The sequence below is a fragment of the Zosterops lateralis genome (assembly GCF_965231275.1).
Source record: "Zosterops lateralis genome assembly, chromosome: 32".
Classification (NCBI taxonomy): domain Eukaryota; kingdom Metazoa; phylum Chordata; class Aves; order Passeriformes; family Zosteropidae; genus Zosterops; species Zosterops lateralis.
Genome location: NC_139792.1, coordinates 3,879,772 through 3,907,230, shown reverse-complemented (window position 1 = coordinate 3,907,230; position 27,459 = coordinate 3,879,772). Strand labels below are relative to the sequence as shown.

The 27,459-nt window shown below is 51.9% G+C and overlaps 1 long non-coding RNA gene across 1 annotated transcript; it reads left to right on the top strand.

The window, feature by feature from the left end:
- The first annotated feature begins 4,367 nt into the window (after positions 1 to 4,367).
- Positions 4,368 to 5,457, top strand: LOC310921058. The gene is made up of 3 exons (XR_014592080.1): positions 4,368 to 4,435; positions 4,873 to 4,995; positions 5,241 to 5,457. It is a non-coding gene; the product is annotated as an uncharacterized lncRNA (long non-coding RNA).
- The last annotated feature ends 22,002 nt before the right edge of the window (positions 5,458 to 27,459 follow it).

Here is a 27,459-nt window from a genome sequence, read left to right as displayed (position 1 = left end):
GGGATATATTGGAATTAGACTGAGAGTGACTGGGGTCATACTGGGGGAAACTGGAACCTTACTGGGATAAGTGAGTGTGGCTGGGAATGACCCTGAGTATGCTGAGGGCAACTGGGATATACTGGGAGTGTCTGTGACCATACTAGGGGTGACTGGGAACACACTGAGAGGGACTGGGGGTAACTGGGTCTACACTGGGGGAACTGGGATCCATGGATGCTCCATTGGACAGGAGGTCACAGCTGGAAACCACCTGCACCCTTTGGAGACTCCTCCTTTGGGAAGGAGGAGTGAAGGTACCCATGGAGTCGTGTCCCAGCCCTGTTGGAAAGCAGATAGAAATCTCCCAGGACCCCAGGCACACAGGCTTAGAGGCAGAAAAGAATGCAGGGGCTGGTTTGAAACCCTCGGGGAAACTGAGATCCATAAAGTCACACAGACATGAAGTGGGAATGTGAGTTTTAGTTTTAGGTGAGTAAAAATATGCCTTAAGTGCCTTACGTGCCTTAAGCAAATAAGAGGCTGTATTAGTTGATAGAAAAGCCCCAAAGTCCAGTTTAAAGTTCAGCAGCATTGCCTTGTACAAAGTTAACTGAGTCCTAGGCATAATATAAACATACCAGAGCATTGCTGACATTGCCAGACAGAATAGACAGGCTGTAGGCACAGGCCTTGTGTAAGAAATGATTCCCATTGTCACACAACTTTGTTAGACCAGGAGAGGTGCAAAAAGACAGGAACAGCATCGTGTTTGTGGCTGGTTGGATGATAGGAATAGAATTCATTGTATCGGGGCTGCTGCTGCTGCTTCTGCTTGGGCCATGGGGACTCTGTGCTGGAAGGCATTTTGCATGATGGCCCGGACTGTAACAGCCTGACCTTGGGGAGGCTGATCCAGCCATGGCATAAACTACTTTTCCAAGCAGCAGCACCTCTCTTGTTCCTGGGCTGGCCGCTCCAACTTGCCAGCTGTCCATCAGCAATGTGCCCGCTGCTCCTGCCTGCTGCCAGTCCTTCCCTGGCAGTGACAGCAGGAGCTGCTCCTGCCGCCGGCAGCTCCTGTGCCTGGAGTCCCTTCCCGTGCTGGCAGCACCAGCTGCCTCCTGCCTTCAGCCCAATGCCTGCCTGCACCTCGGCCTGCCTTTGCCAGCTCTCTTTTCCCAAGCCTTTGACTCCCAGGCTTCTGCCCCAGCCCAGGGACAGTTGTTATTTCCATCACCTGCTGCTTTGACACCAGGAACCATTCTGGTTTGACCTGAGAGGTGAATCATGAAGATTGTGGTGCTTTCTTGTCCACAATGTCCTGTTAAGACCCAGAACACGCTGTTCTTACAGCTGGGATTGTGGCTGTTCCTACACCATTTATTCCACACTGCAGGACTAAAGAAAATCTCTCCTTTTCCTTCCTAAGTTGAAGCTACAGCTTAGTGCAAATATTTGTTAAAAGAGAATGAATGCCATAATCCTCCTTTTCTTTTTCAGTCACTAGTGGATAGCTCCCTGAAGAATACAGAACAACTCAACAATGTTGTGCATAAAATGAAGAAAAGGCAACACAAAATTCCCTCTGAATGACGAGGTAAGAAAACCTGTTTTAATCTGTGTCACTGTTTCTCACCACATCTACTTAAACTGACAAGAAATTCAGCTGATTTTCTCCACACTGAGGCAGTTTTGCAATGAAGCAGCAGCGTGTCATGATGCTAAATAAGAATCTGGCATTACCTCTAATGGTCACTGCTACAAAGTGTATCAGTGCACAGCAAGGCAGACTGGGTTATCACAGTTATTCCTCCCCTCCTGTCCCCTCCCCTCCCTCAGCCTGAGTGCAAGTGGGGCATGTGCTGGGCATGGCTGGAGAATTCCTCACACAAAAACCTCCCCCATTGTCACCTTTACATCTGCTCATTGCTCTGGGCAGCACAAATCTACACTTCTTTTAGTGGAAACATTAAATATATGGCAGATCCTTACATCTGCAATACCAATGTACAAACACAAAAATCAACTTAGGTTTTAAAATTAAATTTATTTTAAATCTGCACTGCCAGTAGAGAAACATACAAATATCAATTAAAGCTTAGAAATCTAGTTTATTGTTTCAATTGTGCCATGTAAATAGATACAAATATAAACTTGTTAAAAAACTTAATTTTTTGCAGCCCTCTAAAACAACTCACTACACACAAATATCAATTGAAGTTTAACAATTCAGTTCATTACATATTACTACAACTATAAAGCCCATTACAAGTACAAAAATATCAGTATCCCTTTCTAAAGAATCCCAGACCCAGTACTAAAGAAATAGAATTCTTGAACCAGACAGCTCAATACATATTTAAATCCCTTTAAATACATAAACATACAATATACAGATGTAAATCTATAATTTATATTTCATATGACATAAAGCAAGCCATATATAGATACACACATAACAAACCTATCCATAAATACAAATATCAATGTTCCAATATAAGAATCCTTACAACCCCACCAACAAAACTCTACAGCCATACATCTGAACAAGTATGTCAGTATAAATACAGATGTCAGCACATCAATATACATGCATCAAGAGAACAATATACATACATATATACCTGTACAAATACCAGTCTACAACAGGCTATATAAATAACCATCAACTTCTAACTCTCAGTCCCACTGTGACCATCTCTAACTCCAAGTCCATCAGCAGGAATTGCAGCTGCCCAAGTCCCCGGGCTCTCCCTGGGTCTCTTCCTCCCGTGCAGAGCAGCTCTCCTGGACAGGGACAGCAGATGGGACCCGTGGGGAGCAAAGGGAACACTGAGTCAGGATGGGGCCGTTTCCCTTGGCAGCAGCTGCCCTTCAGTCAGGGCAGGGCAAATGGCAGCGCCTCCCCAGGAAGGGGAGAAAGAACAAGTTTGTCCAAAGGCCAGGGCCAAAGGCCAGGCCCCCCTCAGCCCCAGGCTGCCTGAGCGGCCCTGCGGCCTCACCCGGGCTCTGGGCTGGCAGCAGCAGCTCCCTGGGCACTGCTGGAGCTGGTGGCCTTCAGCTTCTCCCTGCTGCCTCCTGTCAGTGCCCGCCTGTGCTCAAGGTCTGCAGGGCAGCTGTGGCCAAAGTGGAGCCTCTGCAATTGGTTCCAAGGGCTGGCAGAGCTGCAGGCGCGGAGCCCTCTGTGCTCCCTGCTGGCCCCTCCATCCCCTGAGCCCCAGCGTGCCCTGGGCAAAGCCCCGGCCCCCTTCAGTTTCTTCAGCCCCTCACAGTCCTCTCAGCCCACTCCATCCCTTCGGAGCCATCCCGGGGCCTTGGAGCCGCCAGCACCCTCAGCCTGTGCCACTTCCCTGTGCCCTGAGTGCCCCCGTGGCCCTCTGCTCCCCCAGAGCCCTCAGTGCCCCCAGCAGCTCAAGGGCACCGTCCCTGCAGCGTCAGCGCCTCCTCAGCCCCCTCAGCCCCCTGTGTCTCCCTGTCCTTCAGCAGCTCCTCAGGGGACAGTGCCTGGGGCCACCGGCAGCTCCCAGCGCTCCAGGGACACCCGGGGCTGGAACTGCTGCTCCGCCCGGCCCGGCCGCCAGCTGGGACCCAGCACAGACACAGGGGACACAGGGGGCACAGGGGGAAAAACAAGAGCTGAAAAAGGCACCCCAGGGGGGACAGAGGGAAAAATGCAGCCTGGGCCTACACAAACATCACTCCATCCACCTGCACCAATTCCCAGACCAGCACAGAGCCTTTGCTTTGTGATGTCAGGGCACGGTTGCCACGTGGTCGTGGTGACATCACAAGGTTGCCTTGGAGCACGGGAGGCCTCAGGGGTGTCAGAGCGGCTCTTGGGCTTGCTCTGTACAGGAGTGTCCTCCTGCACTCGAGGCTTTTCAGTGGCCAAGTGCTCACTGACAGTAGCCTTGCGTTTTTCTTCTTTTTCAAGCAGTTTGAAAACCTGCACAGCAGTTCCCAAAATGATTGGGCAACTTGCTGCTGCAGTTTTCACTGCTTATAAAATAGGTTATTCAACCTATTTTATGACCAACCTGGCACGTAAGTAGAGGTTTTCCCTGGGTGTCACCTAACCTGGTTTTTGTGTCTTCCTGCTCTTTCTTAGTGACTGAGTTAATTTGGAAACAGAAAGACCATTTGGATGCCACTTGGGTAAAGCTCCTCCTGCCAACACGTTCAGCTCCAAAGGGGGTGTCTGTGGCCAGGGCTGTGCGGGCAGCATTTGCAAGGGAACCTGCAGGGCTTGTGTTCCCTCCATGGGACAGTCTGTGGCAGCAGAGTCTGTCATTTCCTCCCTTTGCTGGGTCAAGCAGCACAACTTGGAAAATGGGGGCTGGGAGACCTTCTAAAAATGCTCCGGTTGTTTCCAGTTTCCTCAAAGAATCTGGTTCATTTTCCCTTGCCCACTGCAGGTCACCTGAGCCGGGTATTCAGAGGGGCCGATCCGGAGGTGAGTGAGAAAGGAACATTTGATGTTCCTGGTGTTTAAGAATTGTGCAGCAAGCTGTGAGCTTGGCCTGGGGCAGTAGAGAGTAGAGGGCCAGCTGAGTAGGCTGCAAGAAAATCCATTTCCATGTCTGCAGCAGCAAGAGCAAAGGAATCACTGGCTATTTCCTCATTTTCCATTGCAGAGCTTTAAAAGAACTAAAAGCCCAGTTTTTCAGAGAGAATGTTGCCTGCCCAGAGTAGCCACAGGGGATTATCTAATTCAGAGCAATTTGAAGTCCAATTGAATCAGCCCATTTGAATTTAGTCTGAGGGACTTAGAATCCCATTGCTATCAAAGATGATGATTTGTGCTTAGTAGAGCTGGCTCTAGAGCTGGACAGAAAGGTGGTTATAAATGAGAGGTAATGGCCTGTGTCTCACACTCCTGTCTGTCCACAGAGCACAGAACCAAGGGAAGATTCTCCTCTGGCTCCCTGTGCTCCTGGAGAAGAGGCCAGAGAGGAGCCCAATGACCACCAGGCTCCAGCTGTGGTCACACCACAGCCACAACTTTCCTGGACAGTAAGTGCCAGTTCTGGAGGGTGCTGTCTTTAGTGCAGGGCAGAGCTGCAAGTTTCTGAGCAGCCAGCTCTTGCTGTTGGTGGCTGAGGATGCTGAGTGCTGCAGTCCTGCCAGGACCCAGCCATTCCCCTCAGCCAGTGACCCCTGGAAAATGGGCTTGGAGCTGTCCTGTTTAGGCCCCAGCTTGCTGGGATTCTGACAGGGGCAGCATCTCACAGTCACTTGCTCTGCATTTGTGTCTACAGAACATGGAGGCAGAGGCACAAGAAGAGCTGAATGTATTTCCGAGAGACACCGTGGTAGTGAAGAAGAGGAACACCAAAGAGATCAGAAGACTTCACTACCACTGGGACATCTATCGTCTCAGGCACCATCTCCAAAACCAGGTGAGTGGAGGTGTGGCAGCCACTCCACTCATCAAAGCTTCTCCTTGTTCATCACAGAACTTTGGTGAGGAGCTTCAGGCAGAGCTGCAGGAAACCCAGGCTTGGATCAGGACAACAGACGAGAGGCTGGAGGAAGAAATGACTGGCAGTGAGGAGACCCAAGATTCCTGCGAGGACCAGAAACTGTCCCAGGCAGAAGCGCTGCCGGTTGGACACTTTCTGAACATGGTGGAGAAAAAGGGGACTCCATGGGAGGAGGTAGAACATCTGAACAAGGAGCTGCAAGTGTGTCTGCAGCCCTTGGAGGGGGAAAAGTGTTCTTTCAGAGAAATGGAGTGGTCATTTTGGCAGTCATTCTTCAGAAAATCCATGCAAATGGATTTTGGAGGAAATGGAAAATGAATCTGGCCATGAACTTGAGTAAAAACAGCCTTTGGGATTGTCCCATCCAGTCAGAGAAGTGAACATCAGAAAAACCCCATGGCAGAGCCCTGCATGTGGCTGACAGCACCTCCCTAAGGGCTTGCATTTGAAATGGGATCTGGGGCTAATCTCTGCCAGCCACTTTTCTGACACAAACTCCTTTGTTGTCTCAGATCTCCACAGGCTCTTCTGTTGAACCTGCAGCAGCAGCAGCAGCAGCAGCAGTGTCACCTAAAGGAGCCTTTGCTGCCCCAGCTCAGAAGTGGAGCCCAGGCAGTTGGTTCCTCTCCAGCAGTGACACAGCTGCTGCTCAGCAACAGGAGGTGGAGGATGACTCCCTGGAGCTCCTGAGTATGTCTGGTGTCTTTCTTCTCTGAGGGACAGTGCACTGTGTGCACGTGTCAGCACAGCTGCACCAAATGATCCTCCTCACTGTGGTGTCCCAGGGGCATTTAGGGCTCCCCACAGGAAATGCTGTGCTCCAAGGCAGCAAGAGAGTGCTCTGGGTGTTCCTGCTGCCTCTGAGGGCAGCTTGGACGTGCTGGGCTTTGCCTGAGCTTCCCTGTCTGCTGAAGGCAGAAGCAGGGCTTGTTCTTGCATCAGCAGAAGGCTGTGACCTAGGAAATGATGTGGGCAAGTCCTGTGTGCAAGTGGCCAAACTGGATAGAATGGTTAGCTTCCTAAATTCTCCTTAGACTCCTGACTTCTCACCCATCCCCAGAGCAAAAAACTTCACAGAATTTCTTTGGTTCTGGCATTTTGTCTCTTGGTTGTGCTTTTGGTTTTAGTTTGGGGTTTTTCTGGATTTTTTTGGGTAGAGTTTTTTCTCTATCCTGAAGGAGCTCTTCTCCCCCATGTGTCTTACTGGTGTCATTTTTATGACTGTTCTTATTATCACTACTACATCTACAGGTATTTTATGAGAATATTAAATTTTTGTCTGTGAGAACTCCTTTGAAACAAAATCAGGTGACACAGAAACAGAGAGCCAGAGGTGTTCTTTTTGTACCCCCGTTGAAAGGACAGATAATTTTATCACAATCTGTTTAATATCCTAGTTTTGTTCTTAGAAAGATGTGGCCAAGAAACACATCCCTGGGGCTTGATCAGATCAAAGTGCACTGTGGGCATTTCTCAGGAGCAAGCCTCCAGCCCCTCTGCTGTATATTCCTCAGATCCATGGCACTTTTCCATCCCTGATTCCCAGCCATTCCCATGACTGTTAGAATGCTGCCCATTGACCCAAGCCCTGCTCAGATCAGTCTCGAGGAACACACATCAAGTCCTCTGTGATTCTGCAGCACAAGTCATTGAATCTGCTTCTTGCCCAGAAGAGCTGCCAGTGCTGTGCTCTCAGATAAGACCTGGGGGGGCTGAGAACAGAGCCCAGGTGACTCTGTGTCTCCCATCCCCTGTTGGCAAAAAAGGACACTGATGTGCACCTGGGTGTGTCTGAGCTCAGAGCCAATCCTGCTGTGTCCTGTGAGGCTGCCTTTTGTATCTCTTGGATGGTGGGATCTCTGCTTTCAAGTGAGCATCTTGCATTTTGTTTCCCTCAGGGAAAATGGTGAACATGGAGAATCCCTGCAGGAAATACACTGAACTGGAAAATGTCGGCAGAGGGTGAGTCCAACCACAGTTGCTTCTACACTGTCATGGGACAGGCGATTTGCTGCTGGAATATCTACCAAGTGTGAAGTCAGGCCAGCTGCAAACATATTCAGACACTGAGTTGGTCTTCCCCATGTCTCAGTACCAGCCGGAATTTGTAAGTGTGGTCAGGAGGCATTGTCAAAGACACTTGTATTTCATGGCCAGAAACAGCAACCTACCCCCAAGCACAGCAGCGAGATAACAGTTCTCAGGAATATTCCTTCCCAAGTGTTTGCTGAAGGAAATAGTCTGTGCTCAGGAGAAAAAAATGCCCAGTTTAGAAACTGAAACCCAAGATGAAAGAATCACCTGGCCTTTTGAGCTGAGGCACTAAAGCCCAATGCTTCAGGAACAGGCCCAATGCCCATGCACTGGAGAGGAAAATGCATCATCTGCCTTCTGGCAGAGCCCTCCTGCATGCTGCAGGTTTGAGGCATTTCCAGCAGACATCTCCTGTCTGGGCTGGCTTTCACTCCAAGATCTAAATGGCTTCTCCTTTCTTTGCTGCTCTTTTGTTTCTAGGGGCTTTGGAGATGTTTGCAGAGCGGTCGACACTGCCACAGGAGGAGAGGTAAATGTCAAGAGCCCCTGCAGATCCTGCTGCTCTCCAGGGCTTTCCTCTCTTGTCTCAGCTGGGGCTGGAGCTGTGCCTAGAGCTGTGCTGCAAAGGCACAGGAAGCACAGACTGGTGCCAGCCTGCCAAGTGCATTTGGGACAGTCTTTGTCCTGCTCAGCTGCCAGGAGGAAGGCAAGGAGGGCAGCGGCTCCTTTCAGAGAAGGACGCTCTCCCTGGCTCTCAATTGCTCCAACAAAGGTGCTGCCTTAGAGCATCTCACTGCTCTCTGGGCCGATGGCTTCAGAGTGCTGAATTCTCATTTCTGGCTGCCAGCAAATACATCTGAATGTTCCTGGCAGTTCCTCAGCCACCTGCAGTGCTGCACGTGGGAACTGCACGTAGGGAGAGATCTGCAAGGCCTCCCTTAAAGCCTCAAGCCCTGCCTGTAGCCCAAGATGTATCCACAGAGTACCAAGGCACGCTTTACTTCTTCTGAAGTGCAGACAGAGAAACAGAGAGTGTGCTCAGAGCTTTGGGGGTGATAGTTGAGACATGATTGCTAACAAGTGGACAAGGCAAAATGTCAGTGGCCACGTGTCCTGTAAGTGGCCCCCAAAGGAGCAGAAAAATGAGCTGTTGGAATGTCAGTTCCTAATGACTCCTTTGTCTAATCCCAAGGCATTTTGGCAAGGCTCACCTGTGTCATTGCTAAATCACTCATCCCGTGTGTGCTGTGGTCTCGTGCCACCAACTTCTAAAGTTGCTGATTTTCAATGTCATTCTAGGTGGCCATCAAGAAAATCAACCTTCAAGGACTCATGATGGAGGACATTCTTACAGAAATCAGAGTCCTGAAGATGAATACAAGTCCCCATATTGTAAATTATTTAGACAGGTGAGTGATCATGGTTTCATCCCATGAAGGTTTGTTTATGTACTAAAAGCATGCAATGTTAAAAACCCACTTTGGACAGTGGCAGAAAAGAGAGCTGGTAATTATTGGGTAATTATTATTTCTCTATTCATCTCCAATGGATGGGAAGAGAGTGTATTTTGTCTGCATGAGTCTTCCCTGGCTTTCAAACACATAGTTGAAAAACTGTTCAAAAACCTGCATCAACCCTACCATACTAAGTCAATACCCTGTAAGCTCACTGCTTCCATGTTGTCTCAGGATTGATTTTTGAGGTTTCTTTAATGCTGATGAAGCATTGTAGAGAGGATTTCCCTTGGGTTGTTGCCCCTCTTTTCCATGGCTGTCCATGCCAGGAACACTAGGGGCTTATTTCCAGAAATACCCCGTATGACAGGTTTTTCATCTTGGCTGTTACTAAACTGCACTTTTTGCCTGCTGGCCATCCAAAACATCTCCTTTTTCACAGATGTGCTGTTCTCCTAGAGACTGCACAGACTGCAAACAATGCACAGCCTGGAGGGAATGTCTATTCCTTTCATTCTGTCCTTGTCACAAAGGGATCCAGAAACAAGAATCAAGCAAAGAAACCAACATGCATGTTCACTGCATGGCCTTGTTCCCTTCTTTCAGCTACCTTGTACATGAGGAACTCTGGCTGGTGATGGAGTTCATGGATGGAGGCACTCTGTTCGACGCTGTCAAGGAGACCTACATGACAGAAGACGAGATTGCGATCGTCAGTCGGGAGGTCAGTCAGGGATCCCAGCTGTGCTTCCCAGGGCTGGGGCAGGACTGTCTGGGAAAGGGGCTCAGAAGAGGAGCCATTCCATGGGCCAGGCTTTGTTTCTGTGTCGCTGGAATGCTCTGGGCAAGCAAGAGCATCCCCCACGTGAACTGCCTGCCAGTGCCCCTGCACTCACTGGACTCTGTTCTTGTCCTCTTCTCTCCTGCTGTTGCATTCTCACTCTGGCTCTTGTATTTCCTCTTCTCCATCTTACCTCTCTAAACTTCGGCCTGCACTGCATTCCTTGCCTGTAAAAGCAAAGGTGATGGTGGCAGCATTTGAAAGAAACAGCAAAGAAAAAAGAGAGACTCATTTCTCTCAGTGCTCAGCTGAAAAGGTTAGCAGTGTGTTGGAGTCCAGGGCATCCCTCTGGGCGCCCTGAGAAGTCACAGACCTCGGTAGAGAGGCCTGGGACCCAAAAAAGAGGGTCTGGGGTCTGTGCAGGGGGATTTGCCTGGCACAGAGCCCAGGAAGACACAGTCTTTGATCTTGGTCCATGAGAAAAACATCTAACACAGAGAAGAATTGCAAGTCACAAATGTGTGACAGAGAGTATTGTAGTTATCACTGTGCAGAAGATTTTGTAGTTATGGATTTTTAGAATGTAGATGCAAAGGGACAAGATGGTGATTTTAGGGCGGTGCCCTGGGTTCTTCTTCTTCTCCCTTGGCATCCATCTTCTGCAGTGACGTGGGCACAAAGTAGTTTCAGTGGATTGGATCAAAGTAGAAATGACCCTGTTAGTATAGGTGATAGACATTGGCACAGAATTGTAAACAATGGGTACGTAGTTATCTGTATAAGAGGTAGCGACCTCCCATCACACAGGGGAGTCGCCTTGTGTCCGAGCTGCTGAGAACACCATGGCCGGACACAGGAGGGGAGTCGCCTTGTGTCCGAGCTGCAGTGGACATCATGGCAGGACACAGGGGAAGGGGAGTCACCTCGTGTCCAGGCTGCTGTGAACACCATGGCCGGACACAGAGAATTGTAAGATAAGAACTAATAAGCAATGCGAGAAACCAGAAAACCAAGACCTTGAGACTCCTCATCATTCTCGCGCCGAACACCGAGCACCGAGCTCAGCACAGAACACAGAGACACAGAGTCAGACAACAGACCCTAAATCCTTCAGAGGTCCAGAGGGAAAATCACTCCCTTCGTGCCCACACGAACCACCAGCCAGCCTTGGAATCTCGGGTGAGGAAACAACCGGATTAAAAACCTGAGAGCAGTGCAGCCAAAATGCTCTTGATTTCTGGGCACATCCACTGCAGCAGCATCATCCTGGCTGGTTTGCAGGGCAGAGTCTGCACCAGCAGTTGCTGTTGCTCTTTGACAAGCTGACATGCCTTTCTTTAGAAGGGTGCTGCTCTGCCAGTGTTGGAGCAGCAAGCTCTTCCTCTCAATGGCACTGTGTTCTGCCATTCCTCCCCATTCCCCTGGAGAGGGAATCTTGCAGAGCTGTTTCCTTTCTTGTGTGATGAAATCCCATCCCTGATTTTCGCCCTCCTGTTTCTGGTTTCTCTCTCAGTGCCTCCAAGGACTGAATTACCTCCACTCCCACCACGTGATGCACCGAGACTTGAAGAGCCCCAACATCCTCCTCAGGACCGATGGCTCTGTCAAGCTGGGTCAGTATATTCTTGGTCAGGTGCAGCATTCCAGGGATAGGGGGGTGTGGGGCTGCTTTGGAGTGACTGCCAGCTCCCCAAAAATGGTGCTGGTGGCAGTGCAGGGAGCCCTGCTGTGAGCTGACCACACGGTTGCAACGTGCACAGACCTATGGCAGGGAACAAGCAGTCCAGAGTGGCATTGCTCTGTGTGTGTCCCTTCCAGAGATAGGGAGCTACAAGTCTAAAGCTTCAGGGCAACAAAAGCCACTGCTGGAGGCAGTGTAAAAAATGTGGGGATTTTGGAAGTAGCCAATGGCATATTTCCTTGGCTAAAGTCCTGAGGAAACAGAGCAGGGACTGTTGCATGAGATTCAACAGCACATTCTCCAACTTCTACTGGGCAATTCTTTTGCTTGCTTTCCTAATTGCACAGGATTCAAATGAAAACGGTCTTTTGCTTTCTCCCCAGCTGATTTTGGCGTGTCTGCTCTACTCACCCCTGAGCAGGGTAGACACAGCTCAGAGGTCGGCACTTACTGGTGGAGAGCACCTGAGCTGGTGAAAGGTCACCCATATGGCCCCAAAATTGACATCTGGGCCTTTGGGATTGTGACAATCGAAATGGTGGAAGGAGAACCTCCTTACTCTAATGAAACTCCTCGCTCGGTAAGGTGTAAATACTCTCTGATCCCACTGTCTTTCTCCCCCAGCCCACCTTCTGTGTGCCATTGGACAAAATCCCATTGCCATCTGCTGGAACTACTTCCACCATGGTCCCTTTCTGAAAATGTCCCTGCAGCACATCAGCATCTGCTGGAGTTTTGGTTGCATCACTGGGGGAGCTCAAGCCTTACCCCACACAAACAATCTCCCTTCTCAGGCAACATTTGGCTTTGGCTTAGAAGTCGTTCCAGCTCTTTTGGCCACAGAGATGGCCCCACTAACAGGAAACAACCATCTTAGAGCTGCTGTTCTCTTTCTTGAAATGAAGGGAAGAAACCTAAACCCAACCAAGTTTCTAAAAGAGTGATTTGGAGAGAAGAAGCAAGCCAAAAGCTGTTTGATGGCAGCTGTGCTTTAGGGACCAACAAGCACTGCTGAGATGCTTTGCATGTAATAATCCTTGGAAAGAGTAGAGTGAGTCAGTAGGACAAAGTCCCTCTTCCAAATAGCCTGCCAAGCTGGTCAGGTGAATCCTCAGAGAAGCAAAGGGGCTTTTGCTGATGTAGTTTCCACTAACAAGGTCAGTCAATGAAATCAGCTGCCAAGGCAAGATCTGCTGCATGTTGGAAAAGCTGTGGCTGCACTGGGTTTTGGGTTTTTGTTGGTCCAGGAAAGTAATTTCTGCCTCTGTGCCACGGCAGAAACTGCCACTGCAGAGTGCAGCTTGAACAATGGGATCTGGGAGAGCAGTTCCAGAGGTGAAAGAAGCAGCTGAGAGACTGGTGTTTCCTTCTTCTCCAGGCTCAGGTCCTGATAGCCACCAAAGGGACCCCAGAGCTGCAGCAGCCCAAGCTCCTCTCCCCTTTGCTGCGGGACTTCCTGAGCTGCTGCCTGCAGACAGACGAGGCGTGGCGCTGGTCTGCCCAGGAGCTGCTGCAGGTAAAATGCCAAGGGGCTGCAGGGAAACAGTGTCCCAGGGATGGGCTCCTCCTCCACTCAAGTGCAAGGCATCAGATGAGCCCCCTCCTCCTCACCTCCACTCTTGGTGCTGTTCAAATGAAAACAGCCAGGAGTCCTAGACTGGGCTGGGCTGGCAGGGACCTGGAAAGCTCATCTGGTCCAAGTGCCCTGCAGTGAGCAGAGGCATCTTGAAAGAGATCAGGATGCTCAGACCTGAAATCTTTCCAGGGCTGGGGCACTTAGCAGCTCTTGCAGCAAACTCTGCCACTGCTGCCCCACTGTTGGTCCTTAGACCTACTCTGACTCAATCCCCTTTTCATTTCAAAAATATTGGAGAGTAATGATTCATTCTTGTTTGTTTTTTCCTTTGTGCAGCATCCATTTGTAACTCTGGCGAAGCCGACATCCAGCCTGGTGCCACTGATCATGATGGTGAAGGAGTGGAAGGAGGAGAGAAGAATAAGACATCAACGTTAAAACTGTTTACTCCATCACCAGTCCAGAGAAGAATTATAGAGTAGGATTGTAGTCAGGAATTGTACTTAGGATTCTACTGTAGGATTCTACTGTAGGAGTGTAAAGTAGGATATTAGCATTGATTGTAAACAAATAAATTTTGTGAAATCTCAACTCGTTGCAAAGATTCCCCTCCTTCTGAGCCTCTGAGAAAGCTCAACATTTCCTTCTGAACTTAGAGGTGGAAAATGACATTGAGGGCTTCTTTGGTACGGTTGGAAAGTGGTGAAGGCTCTTCTTCAGTCATCCTCTCCAGACCACAGTGCCTTTGGAATGTGGCCCACTGGCTGGGTTTTACCCAGCTGTGGCACTTGTGTTTGAGGCAGAAAGGGCAGTGGCATTTGCAGGCACAACCAAAGGACGAGTGGGGCAGCCCAAACACCCTGTGCATCTGCAGGCCTTGAGCTCTGACTGGAGAGCATTTGAGTTCCTGCCACTTGGATTTGTATCCCTAAGTGCAGTCTCTGTGTCTGGAGGAGAGTTTTGCCCCAGTGAGAAAGCAGCAAGGTCAGGGAGGCTGCTGGGAAAGGCGCAGAGCTGGTGCAGAGCTGTCAGCGGGTACCAGGTGAGAGCAGGCCCCGCCTTGGCCAGGCTGGAGCCCCAGCAGAGCCCTGGCAGAGCCCGGAGCAGCCTGAGCCTGGGCAGGGGCAGGCTGGAAGGAGGCCCTTGGAGCTGCAAGAGGCAGCAGCCCGGCCCTGGGGGCCTCTTGGTGGCCCCGGGCGAATGCTGCGCTCTCAGAGCCCAGCTGGCAGCCGGCTGCTCCCGGGGGAAGCGCAGCCGTGCCGGGCACAGCACAGACTGCTGGCATTGGCCGCCCGCAGTCTGCACAGGAGGAGAGAAAGGCACAGCACAGCCCAGGGCTGCAGGCCTGCCTGAGGATTCCTACTCTTGTGCCGGCTGCCCTGGCACTCCTGGCAAAGGTGAGCAGTGTGTGCAGCACTCTGGGCACAGGGAGGGAGCCGGGCTGCTCCGCAGGCTCCAGCACAGGGCAGCGTCCTTCAGGCACGGCGCTTCTGCCTCCCGGGGAAACCGAGGCCAGCGCAAGGCAGGGACAGCTTGGCAAGTCACATCTGCAGCACAAAAGGGCCTCACACAGCTCTGCCAGGAAGCGCCTGCACTCCTGGAGCTCTGCACTCCAGGGCCAGAGCAAAGGGGTGAAATGCAGAGTGCTCGGCAGAAATATTCAGGGGCACCAGCCCAGCCTGCTTTGTGCTCTCTGGCACACAGCAAGCGCTGTGCAACACAGCCCTGAGCTGCTGGGAGAGAGGTGTTAGAAAGGAGACAAGTCTTGGATGAAATTAAATGGGGACAAAGTCATCAAAGCAAAAGAGAACTGTTTCTTAGTAAGGATTCACCTGAGCTGGGTGTGTATCTTGCTCTCCCAAGAGCCAAACACACACACAACACACACTCACACAGAATGCTGCTTTTTATTGCCTTGCCCAGCCCAGGGTGAACCGTGTCCCCTTTCCCTTTGGCTGGGTACTAGGGAACTTATATTCTCTCCCCACTGCCTCCTTTTCTGTCCCCTCCCCTCTTATCCTACTTCCCTTTTGGTCTGGTCTTCAACCTGGCCCCTCTCCCAGCTCACAGCAACACCCAACAAAATAACTAGAACAAACCCAAACCCTAAATAACAACACCCAGAACCCACAACTTTCTTTCTTTATTTTAATAAACTCTCAGGTGTAGCAAAATGTTACCTCCTATGTCACTGAGGGAATGGGTTTGAGCCTGTGCCTTGTGCTTGAGCAGTGAACTGATTTGGAAGGGAGCAGAAGGGTTTCAGGAGGCAATTGGTGTTTTCCTTCTGAATTGCTGAAGGAAACACACAAGGTGGCTTCAGAAAGCAAAAGCACTTTCCTGGTAAATTGAGGAAATTCTTGTGAGCAATTCCCAGAGAAGGAAGGTGTTGAGAAAATGTTGAGCTGGAACAAATCATGAATTCCCTTTGCATTAACAGACAGTGCTGAGCCCTCTATTCCCCCAGTTGAAGTGATGATGTGTGCAAGTGGCTACCTTAGCCTTGAGAATAGAGTAGTCCTCCTAAGAAGGGAGGTGGAAAACTACTGGTAGGGGAAGAAAGTGGTTGTAGGAGGCTCTTGAGCATCAGAGGAGAATTGGAGGAATGGGATGTTCCCCAAATGACCACCAGAGACCCTCAAGATGATAGCATAGGGTTAAATTGATTTCTGCAGTAGCAAGGGCCCGAAAACAGGGGATCGGCTCTACTATAACCAGGATGTTATTCCATGCTATTGTTTTAACTAAATGAAGTATAAAGCATCACTTTGCACAGGTGATGGGGGGAGAGAAAGGGGGAACCCTGGTAGAACGCACAGGCTCTAAAAGAATAAAGTTAGGTCAGGAGGATCTGTACTGATATAATCATTAGCAGGACGCATGCCAGAATTGTCAATTGTAATATCAGTTTGGCAATTAAATATGATTATTTTCTCCAACCAGAATCTTGAGCAAGAATCACGCAGACCATTGTTCCTCGGGACAGAATCAATGGAACAATGGGGTTTAATGATTAACACGAATCCTTATGTAACAAGAAAGGTATAAAATTGTATTCATTTAAGCATGTTGGTGAGCCAAAATTTTGGGTCGTCCGAACTGGACGCTCAGCTCCCAGAGCTCTGAAATAAAGCACCGCACACAATTTCGTGATTGTGTGTTCTTTCCCCGGCTAACAGGTCTGGGGGCTGGGAGAGGCGGGGTGGCCGGGAAAAGGTTGTGTTGGTGCCGGATCAGGGGGTGCAGGGGGGTCTCAGGGCAGGGCAAAGGGGTAAAAGGGCACCTGGGTTCTCAGGAATGGGGGTGCAGGGGGGTCTCAGGGTCAGGGAAATGGGGAGCAGGGACTTGGAGAGGTAGAAGGGAGTTCCAGGGGGTCCTTGAGCCCAAGAAAGGAAAGTTCAGGGTTTCCCAAAAAGGGGGGACCAGGATGGGGACACTCAGAGTGTTTGGGAAGGGGGAGTTCAGGGGGTCTCTGGTTTTGAAGAAAGGTGGGGCTGGAGGCTGGGAAAGACAGGAATGGGGGTCCAAGGCATTGCAGGGCATCCCAAAGTCAAGCACACGGGAAGTCTGGAGGCTGGGAGCCATGGGATGGCCGGGAAAAGGGGAGCAGGGGGTGCTGGTGTTCAGAAACGGGGGATTCAGGGGGTCCCTGTGCAGGATAAGGGGAGCAGGGGGGTCCCGGGGCCGGGAATGGCGGGTCAGGGTCCCGGGGCCGGGGGTCCCACTCCCCCTGGCCCCCCCAGGAGCGCCCCCAGCCCCAGCCCTGGAGCCATCCCGCTGCTCCTGCTCACTCCCAGCAGGATCCCAGTACAGCCCAGTCACTCCCACTCCTGGCATTCCCCCCGAGCCCCCGGGGATCCGGGGGATTCCTGGTGGCCACGGCGCTGCCCAGGTCACCAAGAGGCGCCGGGAACAGGAGGAGATCCAGGCTGAGGAATTGACAAATACCCTGGGGCACTCCTGCCTGGAATGGCTCCGGAAATGTGTCAGATATGGCCGGGAGGCACTGGAGCATAAAGGGGAGGAGGGCAGAATTCCCGTGGGAATGTGGGATTGGGAAATGTGGGATTTGGGAGGGCAGAATTTGGGAACATGGGAATTCCCGTGGGGCCTCCAAGGATGGACCCCACTGCTGTCCCATTCCCAGGGGAATTCTGTAGCTGGGTCTCACTGCCATCCCATTCCCATGGAATTCCACGGGCAGATCCCATCCCCATCCCACTGCCAGGGAAGCTCCAGCCCAGATCCCCCCCAAACCCATCCTGGGGGTCGCCCTGTTCTTTGCCCTCCCCACCCCCCACAAAACTCCTGGGGGTCCCCCCATGACCCCCCCGGCCCCCCCAACCTCCTCCTGGGTCCCCCCTCATCCCCCCACGGGGATTCCTGGGAGTCCCCCCGTGTCCCCGCCCCCAGGACTTTGGGGGTCCCCCCGACCTGTCCGTGCCCCTCCCCCGTTTCTGCCCCCCTGTGATGGGGGGGGGTGGGGGCCGAGTGCTGGTGCCCCCCTGCCTGCAGCAGATCCAGCGCTGGGGGCACTGCAGGGGCTCCCTGGCCATTTGGGCTCCCCTGGGATTTGGGGTGACCCCCCGGGCCCCAGGATCTCCCTGAACACGCTGACGCTGCCCGGGCACAGTGAGAAGGTTCAGACCCGGCTCGGGGTCCCAGCTCTGTCACCGGCCCCGCCCAGGGACCCCCAAACCCTCCCGGGACCCCCAAACCTTCCCGGGACCCCCAAATCCCCCCTGGGACCCCCAAACCCTCCCGGGACCCCCAAATCCCCCCTGGGACCCCCAAATCCCCCCTGGGACCCCCAGCCCCCCCCGGGGCTCCGCTGCCGGAATCACCGGGAGTGGTGTTGCCCTTTGAAGGGGAGTTTTCCTGGGAACCCAAAACAGGCGCCTCTTAAAGCGGCCATGGCAGAGAGAATCCCAAAAATCCACCCCCACCGGGTGGGGGGCAAAACATCCCCCAGAGGGGCTTGGAATGGGGGTCCCCTATAAAATGTCACCTGACGGGGGTGATGAGGTGCTCCCAGCACAGCCCAGTCACTGCCAGTCCTGGCATCCCCCTGGGCCCTCTCTGCCTTCCGACCTTTCCCGGCTCCATCCCCGCTCGTCCCGCGGGCTGCGAGGGGTTCGGGAACGGGGCAGGAGGAGGAGGGAGGGAGGAAGAGGCGGAGCGGCCGCGGGAAGCGGGAGGAAGAAGAGCAGAGGAGGGAGCGGGCGGCTCCAGCGCTCCCCGAAGCCGCAGCAGCCCCGGGACCATCGGCCCCATCCCGCAGGTGCCCGGGGAGGGGGAGCTCGCCCCAAATATCCCGGGTTTGGGCTCCCTGGGCTTGGGGTTTTTGGGGGGATGTTTGGAGCTGGCAGGGCTCCAAAGGCGAGGCGCAGATGGCCCTCGGAGGGACATTGGGGGTCCCCTGGAGGTGGTTTTGGGGGGTCCCGGTGTGGGCAGAGCCCCGGCGGGGCCGGGGGGACCCCGGGTTTGGGGAGCCCGGGAGAGGGCCGGGCTTTGGGGAGCCCCAGAGCGGGAGCCCAGAGACAGGAGAGCCCCAGGAGCCCAAAGCGGGGAGCCCGAGAGGGGGGGAGCCCTGGGATTGCCGGGACCCCGTTGGGGGGCGCTGGGGCTGGAGGGGCGGGATGGCCGGGAAAGGGGTTCGGGGGTCCCGGGGCCGGCAGTGGCGGCTCCCAGGATCAGCCCTGGGCCCCCCATGGCCATACAAGGGCTGGGAGCTGGACAAATAGCATTAGCAGCAAAATAAAAAAGATGGATCCCTTAGGCTTAGCCTGAGAATGGTGCTTTTCAGAATGGATGGGGTAAATTTAAAAGAAAATTAATTAATTGTGTCAGAATTAAAAATGACATTACTAGAGCTTTGTTTTCATATTTCTCCCTCCTTTGGTATGTTTGAGAGAAAAAGAAGCCAATAAATCTTTAATCGCATTAACTCATCCTTAATACAGAATGTCCTACAGAGAAGGAGAGATTTCTGTTCCCACAGGTATTTCTTGGAAAAGAAAGGAATGATTTTGAGGAATGAGGTTAACATATAGTAGAAGTAAATGCTGTATAGCAGTACTTGTGTCAGTCTAAAGTGTTTTGGTTTGGTTTTTTTGGTGGTTTTTGTTTGGTTTTTTGGGATTTTTGGTTCCCTGTGGTTGTTTGGTTTCTTGTTTGGTTTTTTTTTGGTGTTTTTTTTTTTTTTTTTTTTTTTTTTTTTTTTTGTTTTTTTTTTTTTGTGGTTGTTTTTTGGAGGTTTTTTTGTTTTGTTTTGTTTTTTGTTTTGGTTTGTGGGGTTTTTTGGGGGAAGGAGGTTTTGTAGTCTTCTTTTAGTCATTGCCCGGCACTCCCAGTTCCCTCAGCGTGGTTCAGTTGCCCCCAGTTTTATCCCAGTCCCTGCCAGTACCTCCCAGTTGTCACCAGTATGCATCCTGTCATTCCCAGTTGCTCCCAGTGTATTCCCAGTTGATTCTCAGGAGGGCTCTGGTGGCTCCCAGTAACCCCAGTCAGGGTCCCATCACAGAATCACAGAATGTGTAGGTTGGAAGAGACCTTCAAGATCATCGAGTCCAACCCAGCCCCAACACCTCAACTGGATCATGGCATCGAGTGCCACATCCAGTCTCTTCTTAAACACATCCAGGGATGGTGACTCCACCACCTCCCCAGGCAGACTATTCCAGTATTTAATCACTCTTTCTGTGAAAAACTTCTTCCTACTATCCAACCTATATTTCCCTTGACACAGCTGAAGACTGTGTCCTGTCCTTCTGTCAGTTGCTGCCTGGACAAAGAGACCAACCCCCAGCTGTCTGCAGCCCCCCTTGAGGAAGTTGTAGAGAGTGATAAGGTCACCTCTGAGTCTCCTTTTCTCCAGGCTAAACACCCCCAGCTCCCTCAGTGGTTCTTCCTCTGGCTTGTTTTCCAAGCCCCTCACCAGCCTCGTTGCCTCCTCTGGACACGTTCAAGCGTCTCAAGGTCCTTCCTAAACTGAGGGGCCAGAACTGGACACAGCACTCAAGGTATGGCCTCACCAGTGCTGAGTCCAGGGGAAGAATGAGCTCCCTGCTCCTGCTGGCCACACAATTCCTGCTCCAGGCCAGGTGCCATTGGCCCTCTTGGCCACCTGGGCACACTGCAGGCTCATGTTCAGCCGCTGCTGAGCAGAACCCCCAGGTCCCTTTCTGCCTGGGCACTGTCCAGCCACACCATCCCCAGCCTAGAGCACTGCAGGGGTTATTGTGGCCAAAGTGCAGCACTTGGCACTTGGACTCATTAAACTCCATCTTGTTGCACTCTGTCCACCCATCCAACCATTCCAGGTCTCTCTGCAGAGCCCTCCCACCTGCCAACAGATCAACAAATGTTCCCAGCTTAGTGTCATCTACAAATTTACTAATGAAAGACTCAATACCCTCATCCATGTCGTCAATACAAATACTGAACAGAGCTGGCATCAGCACAGACCCCTGAGGAACACCCCTGGTGACTGTCCCCAGCTGGATGCAGCACCATTCCCCACCACTCTCTGGGCCTGGCCATGCAGCCAGTTCCTAACCCAGCAAAGAGTGCTCCTGTCCAAGCCCCGGGCTGCCAGCTTATCCAGGAGTGTGCTGTGGGAGACAGTGCCAAAGGCCTTGCTGAAGTCCAGACAGACATCCACAGCCCTTCCTGCATCCACCAGGCTGGTCACCTGGTCATCAAAGGAGACCAGGCTGGTCAAACACGACCCACCCCTCCTAAACCCGTGCTGGCTGGCTCTGACACCCTGGCCATCCTGTAGGTGCTGTGTGATGACACTCAATATAAACTGCTCCATTACCTTTACCGGGTACTGAGGTCAGGCTGACTGGGCTATAATTACTGGGATCCTCCTTCCCACCCTTCTTATGAATGGGTGTCACATTGGCAGCTTCCAGTCACCTGGAACCTCAGCAGTGAGCCAGGACTGTTGGTAAATGATGGAGAGTGGCTTCACAAGCCCAACTGCCAGCTCCCTCCTCACCCTGGAGTGGATCCCATCTGGCCCAGAGATTGATGAACATCCAAGTGGCTCAGCAGTTCTCTGACTGCCTCCTCCTGGATAACAGGGGCACCATTCTGTTCCCTGACACCATCTACCAGCCCAGGAGGGCAGTTGTCCCAAAGGCAAGTTGTCTTCCCACTGAAAACTGAGGCAAAGAAGGCATTAAGCACTTCCCCTCATCTGCAGTTACTAAGTTCCTTCCCTTGTCCAATAGAGAGCAAAGGTTTGCCTTACCTTTCCTTTTACTATTTTTGTATTTATAGAAACATTTTGTATTGTCCTTTACAGAAGTTGCCATTTTGAGTTCAAACTGACCTTTGGCCACCTTTTTTTTTTTTTTTTTTTTTTTTTTTTTTTTTTTTTTTTTTTTTTCCTACGTTCTCTAGCAGCCCCTGAAATACTTCCTGAGGCACCTGACCCTCCTTCCAAAAATGATACATCCTCTTTTTATTCCTGAGTTCATCCAAAACGTCTTTGCCCATCCAGGCTGGGCGTTTGCCTCATTGAATCATCTTTTGGCACACAGGGACAGTCTGTTCCTGTGCCCTCAAAATCTCTGTTTTGAAGAACACCCAGCTTTCCTGAACTCCTTTGTTTTTAGGGGCTGCTTCCCAAGGAACTCTCTGAAAAAGTCTCCTAAATAGGCCAAAGTCTGCCCTCTGGAAGTCCAATGTCAGAGTCTTATTGATGTTCCTCCTGATTTCACCAAATATCAAGAACTCTGTAATTTCATGATCACTCTGCCCCAGTCGTCCTCCAACCACCACATCTCCCACCAGCCCGTCTCTATTTGTGAACAACAGATCCAACATAGTCTCTCCCCTGGTGGGCTCACCTACCAGCTGTGACAAAATGTTATCATCCCTGCACTCTAAAAATTTCCTGGACTGCCTCATTTCTGCTGTATTAAGTTCCCAGCAGATGTCTGGTAGGTTGAAGTCGCTTACAAGAACAAGGGTTGGTGATCCTGAAACATTCTCCAGCTGCTGATAATAATGATAATAAGTTGTCCAGCTCTTCCTCCTTGTTGGGTGGATGATAACAGACTCCCAGTAGGATGTCAGCCGTGTTGGCTTTCCCCTTAATTCTCACCCACAGCCATTCAACTGAATCTTCATTTGTTTCAATACCTATTGCATCAAAAACCTTCTTAATATAAAGGACCACTCCTCCACCTCTTCTCCCTTTCCTGTGTCTTCTGAAGAGCCTGTAGCCATGGAGTGCAGTGCTCCAGCTGTGTGAGTCATCCCACCACGTTTCTGTGATGGTGACTACATCACAGCTTTGCTGTTGCCCCATGACCTCCAGCTCCTCCTGTTTGTTACCCATGCTACGTGCATTGGTGTACATGCCCTTCAGCTGGGCTACTGATTTCAGCCCTAACTCAGGCTTAGCACCCTTGGGTCTGCTTCCAGGCAGTCCAGCTGCATCCCCTTCCCCCTTCAAACCTAGTTTAAAGCCCTCTCAATGAGGTCAGCCAGTTCCTGAGCTAAGAACCTTCTACCCTTAAGAGAGAAGGAACCACGAGCTCGAGCACTCCCTGAATTCACAGTCCCCCACCCATGGGATCATCACCCCCCATCCCACAGGTGACCAGGGAGGGGGAGCTGGGCCCAGATATCCTGGGGGGTCCCTGGGTTGGTGGTTTTTTTGGTGGGGATATCTGAAGAATGGAGAACTCCAAATCTGAGTGGAAAATGCCCCTTGGGGGACATTGGGGGGTCCCAGTGGCAGCTGCTGGCAGAGGCAGCCTGGAGGAGCAGAGCCCTGTGTTCCCCAGGAGCCCAAAGTGGGGAGCCCAGAGAGGGGGGAGCGCCGTGATTGGCGGGACCCTCAACAGGCTGGAGAGGGGCAGGGGGGACTCCTTGGACCCCCTGGACCCCAAAGCAGAGAATAAGGGGAGAAGGGACCTCAGGACCTAAACCCCCCCCAGCATCTCTAAGCAGAAGGATGGAAATTGAAGAACTCTTCAGATTCCTGGGACTCCCAAGCAGCCTGGGGAGGACAGGGACTGAGTAGACGGGGCCCTGCAATACAAGGGCGACCCCCAGCAACTGGGACAGAGGGGAACACCTGAACGCCAAAAGGGAAAGACCAGAGACGGGGAACTCTTGGGGAGCATTTTCAGGACTGAATCCTGGTGTTTGGGAGGTTTTTATGGACCCCAGATGCCCAGTGACTTCAAAAGATGGACGTGGTAAGGGGGACCTTCAAACTCAATGTGCTCATCCCTTTGTTTTTCCTTAAACCAGGATTTCTCATTCCCAAACCTTGGCCAGATGGAGGAGCAGGCTGTGATGAAGACGCCCCTGGAAAGCCAGGCAGGTGAGGAGGAAGTCAGTGCCCCTTTCCCCCTCTCTCCTGCTCCATCTCCCAGCCCAGCACGGCCCCCGGCTGCAGGACAACCGCACTGCCAACACTGTCCTGCTGGGAATGGACTGGGGGGATCTCCTTCTCCTTCCCTCTGGCACAGAGGCAAATCCCACCCTCTCCTTGTCCTTCCTTCCCCAGACAAGGAGCTGAGGATGGAGACCAGGGAGGACAAATCCCCACAGCAGAACCTTGTGGGAGAGGCCATTTTGAGCAGCTCCACAGCACAGGAATCCAACAGGGAGGAAAAGCCCCGAAGATCCCTAAGGAGGAGGGGCTCCAAACCCATCCCAGGGTTCTCTGAGGAGGAAAGACCCACCCTAAGCCAGGAAGGTCGACAGGGCTTCAGCCAGAGCTTGGATCTGGTGGTCCATGAGGAGCTTGATGATGGGGAGAAGCCCCACAAGTGCTTGGAGTGTGGGAAGAGCTTCAGTTGGAGGTCCCAACTGATCAGACACCAGAGGATCCACACTGGGGAGAGGCCCCACGAGTGTGGGGAATGTGGGATGAGCTTCACCCACAGATCCACCCTGATCCGCCACCAGAGGATCCACACCAGGGAACGGCCCTACAAGTGTGAGCAGTGTGGGAAGAGCTTCAGCCAGAGCTCCAACTTGATCTGTCACCAGAACACTCACGCTGAGGAAAGGCCATACACGTGTGGGGAATGTGGGAAGGGCTTCAACCAGAGGTCCAAACTGATCATCCACCAAATGAGCCACACTGGGGAGAGGCCCTACAAGTGTCCTGAGTGTGGGAAGAGGTTTAGGCACAGCTCCCATCTCCTCCTGCACCAGCGGATTCACACCGATGAGAGGCCCTTCCGCTGCCCTGACTGCAGGAAGGGCTTTAACCGCAACTCCACCCTCGTCACCCACCGGCGCATCCACACTGGGGAGAGGCCCCACGAGTGTCCCCAGTGTGGGAAGAGCTTCACCCAGCGCTCTCACTTGACCCAACACCAACGGAGGCACCAGTAAAGGAAGACCTGTGAGTGCCCCGACTGTAGGAAGAGCTTTGTGCTCTGCTCCAACTCCATCCCCCACTGGATGACCCACACTGGGCAGAGCCCTGGTGACCCACATTTCCTGTGATCTGCATTGGGAAGACACTGGGATGGTGGTCTTTTTGTTTGGTGGTCTTTAATATTCTTTTGATTAATTTCCATCACTTTAAAATAGACAAAATTTGGGTAATAATCAATAAACTTATCAAAGGCATCTCAAGCCTCACTTCACTAGTGTTTCCAGGAAATCTGGGATTCAGGGAGATATGTTGGAGCATTTGGTACTTGTTCCACCTGGGATCTTTGTTCTTGTTTTAAAAACAAGCAAGGTTCTCTACTGTAAATGTACAGAAATCAGGAACTTGGGGAAAAGAAGGCTGAGAATGCCAAAGCCTTGGTGACTTCTTGCACACCTTGTGGGTGAGGGTGTCCAGGGCAATGGACTCACAAGCGGGGTCCCTGCTCTCCTGACTGAGAGCTCCATCTCTCCTTCAGCCCCACAACCTCCTGGGAAGGGCCTCCATCCACACATTCCATCCCCAGCTAGAGATCCTCATCCACGAGGTCATCCAGCATCACTGAGGCTACAGCAGGGAGTGCTCTTGGGACCTGGTAGAGCACCGTGGGTTTCCTGGGATCCTTTTGGTATCTGTGGCTGAGAGGAGTGGGGTGGATGGAATCAGGATGGTTCACAGCTCACCAGCCCCACTCCAAGTAGTGCTTTCTCCTGCTGTGTCGGGACCGTGTGGTGACTGATATTGGGACCCCTCTGGATTTGGCTCCTGCAGAGCACACAGTGGGTCAGACCCTGGGCTGAGGGAAGGGGTCCCCTGTAAACCCAGCACAGGCATTGCTCTTTGAAGAGGGCGTTCTGCAGGGAGAAAGGAGAAGAAGAGACTTTCCTGTCTCCAGAGATTCCCCCTCCTCCTTCAGCAGCCATACCCCAATCCATCAGTACCAGAGTTCATATGGTCACTTCCATGCCAGGGAGCACAAGGCACTCAAAACTGAACCCTGCCACAGCCCAGCCTTGCCTGCCCGTTTTGAGGCTTGAGGGAATGGAATTTCAGTAGGAGGTGACCTGCAATGATACTTTGCCACTTGTGGGTTTCTCTCAGCCTTGGAAGTTGTGTGAGATCTCTGTCCCAGCACCTGCTCACCCTTCAAATGCACACACGTGCCTGGGGGCAATTCAGGTTCCCTGCAGTGGTGGCTGCTTCCCGTTGAAACAGGAGCTGTTGCCTTTTCCAGTGCACTTAGAAAGTGGGTGAGTAAAGGAAATGACCCTGGAAGAAGGGACCAGAATCTTGGAAAAGGATGAAACGCATCTGAATTACAAATAAAATCTATTTCATTTATTACTTTACTACTAATCTATTTTTACAAACAAAAACATGTTTCTGAGCTGAAGCTGCTCACACACTGGAAAGATTTTTCAGTTGCTTTATTATTTAAAGGATGTCCCCAGGCTGTAGAGCAGCCCAGCTCTCTGCCCCTCTGCCCACAGGGCTGCAGCACTCCCAGCTCCCCCAGGAGCCACAAAAGGGCTGGGAGAAGGGGCCCTGGGAGGGAATCTTGGGGTTCCTGTCAGCAGGATCCTTTTGTAAATTCAGCCTGGGCTGGGCAGCACTTCCATCTGCAGCTTCCATGTGCTGCTCCAGCAGCTGCTGCTGGGGACCCTGAGGGAAGAGGCCCCGGGAGGGATGGAAATGCTGCAGGGACAGCACCAGCCAGGGCCAGGAATGAGCTTTGCCTTCCTGGCTGGTGCAATGAGGCTCTTTTGGTGCAAGAGGAGGCAAAGATAAAGTCAAGTTCAACAGTTCAAGGAAAAATGTAGAAAATTGGAAGCCTCTCAAAATGCCACACATTGATCAGTTAGCTCTGGGCTTCAGAGTTCAACTGATTTGTATTTTCCAGGTTTTTAAACAGCGTTTAATTTGGCATCTCTTGTCATTTTTTTCCTGCTCTCCTGATCTTGAAAAAGAGGTTCTGTGCTCCTGTGAGGCACATCTGGAGGGGTGGTTGGCAACCATGGAATCCTCTGGGAAAGCACTTGATTGACTTCAGGGCAGGGGTGGAGAGCTCAGCCTGAGGACAGAACTGTTCCAGATGCCTCTGTCCGTGTCCAGCTCCTCACAGCTGAGTCCCTGAACACACACATGGTGGTTTATAGGGATTTATTTTCCCCTCCTGTTCACTTGGAGGTGAATTTGGGATCCTTTAGAGGAACATCTGACCAGCCCCTGTCCCCATTCCATTTTATTCTCTCCACTTTGGAGTTGGCCTGCTGGGTTTGACATGGAAATTGGTAGTGTCTCCCTGTTCTTCTGTCCAGTCCTAAGTTGTAACTTGTATTAAACACTGCAAATGGCCTCATTTATCTGGTGGAGAAGATGTGAGGTGGATAAAGTTAGTAGGATTTTGTTTTCATGAACCCTGTGATAGTAAAGAAAAGTCAAGTTTTTCATTTTGGTGTGGTGCTTTGTGTTGGAATTTGGAAGCTTATTTCTTGTTATTGTTACTATTATTTATTAGTATTACTTTTCGTTAGTAAGAGTTTTAAATCTTAGACATTATTAAGAGTGGCTGGATGTCACTCACTGGGAAAATTCCCTTGCTTTTCCCACCAAGATTAAACTGTACAGTCAACTCCAAGTAGCCAGTGGATTCTAAAGATGGAAAATCCAGTTAATGGTGTGTTTGGTGTGGTTTGGAGCTGGGGAAGGGTCTCATTCCCTCCCGGAGGTGCCCCAAGCCCGCTCTGCTGCCACGTCTGCACTGGCGGCCCCTCAGGGCTGCCCTGCCCTGGGGACATGGTGGGACCCCCCTCCTGCCAGGGCTGAGGCTCCTCATGGCCCCTCACAGCCCTTCATGGCCCCACAGAACCTCTCCTGGCCCCTCATGGCCCCTCACAGCCCTTCATGGCCCCACAGAACCTCTCCTGGCCCCTCATGGCCCCTCACAGCCCCTCATGGCCCCTCACAGCCCCAGGCATGGGGCTCCTCCCAAAGGAGGAGGGGTCGGGCCCTGCTTGTTCTCCTTTCATTTCGGTCCCTTCACAGCCCT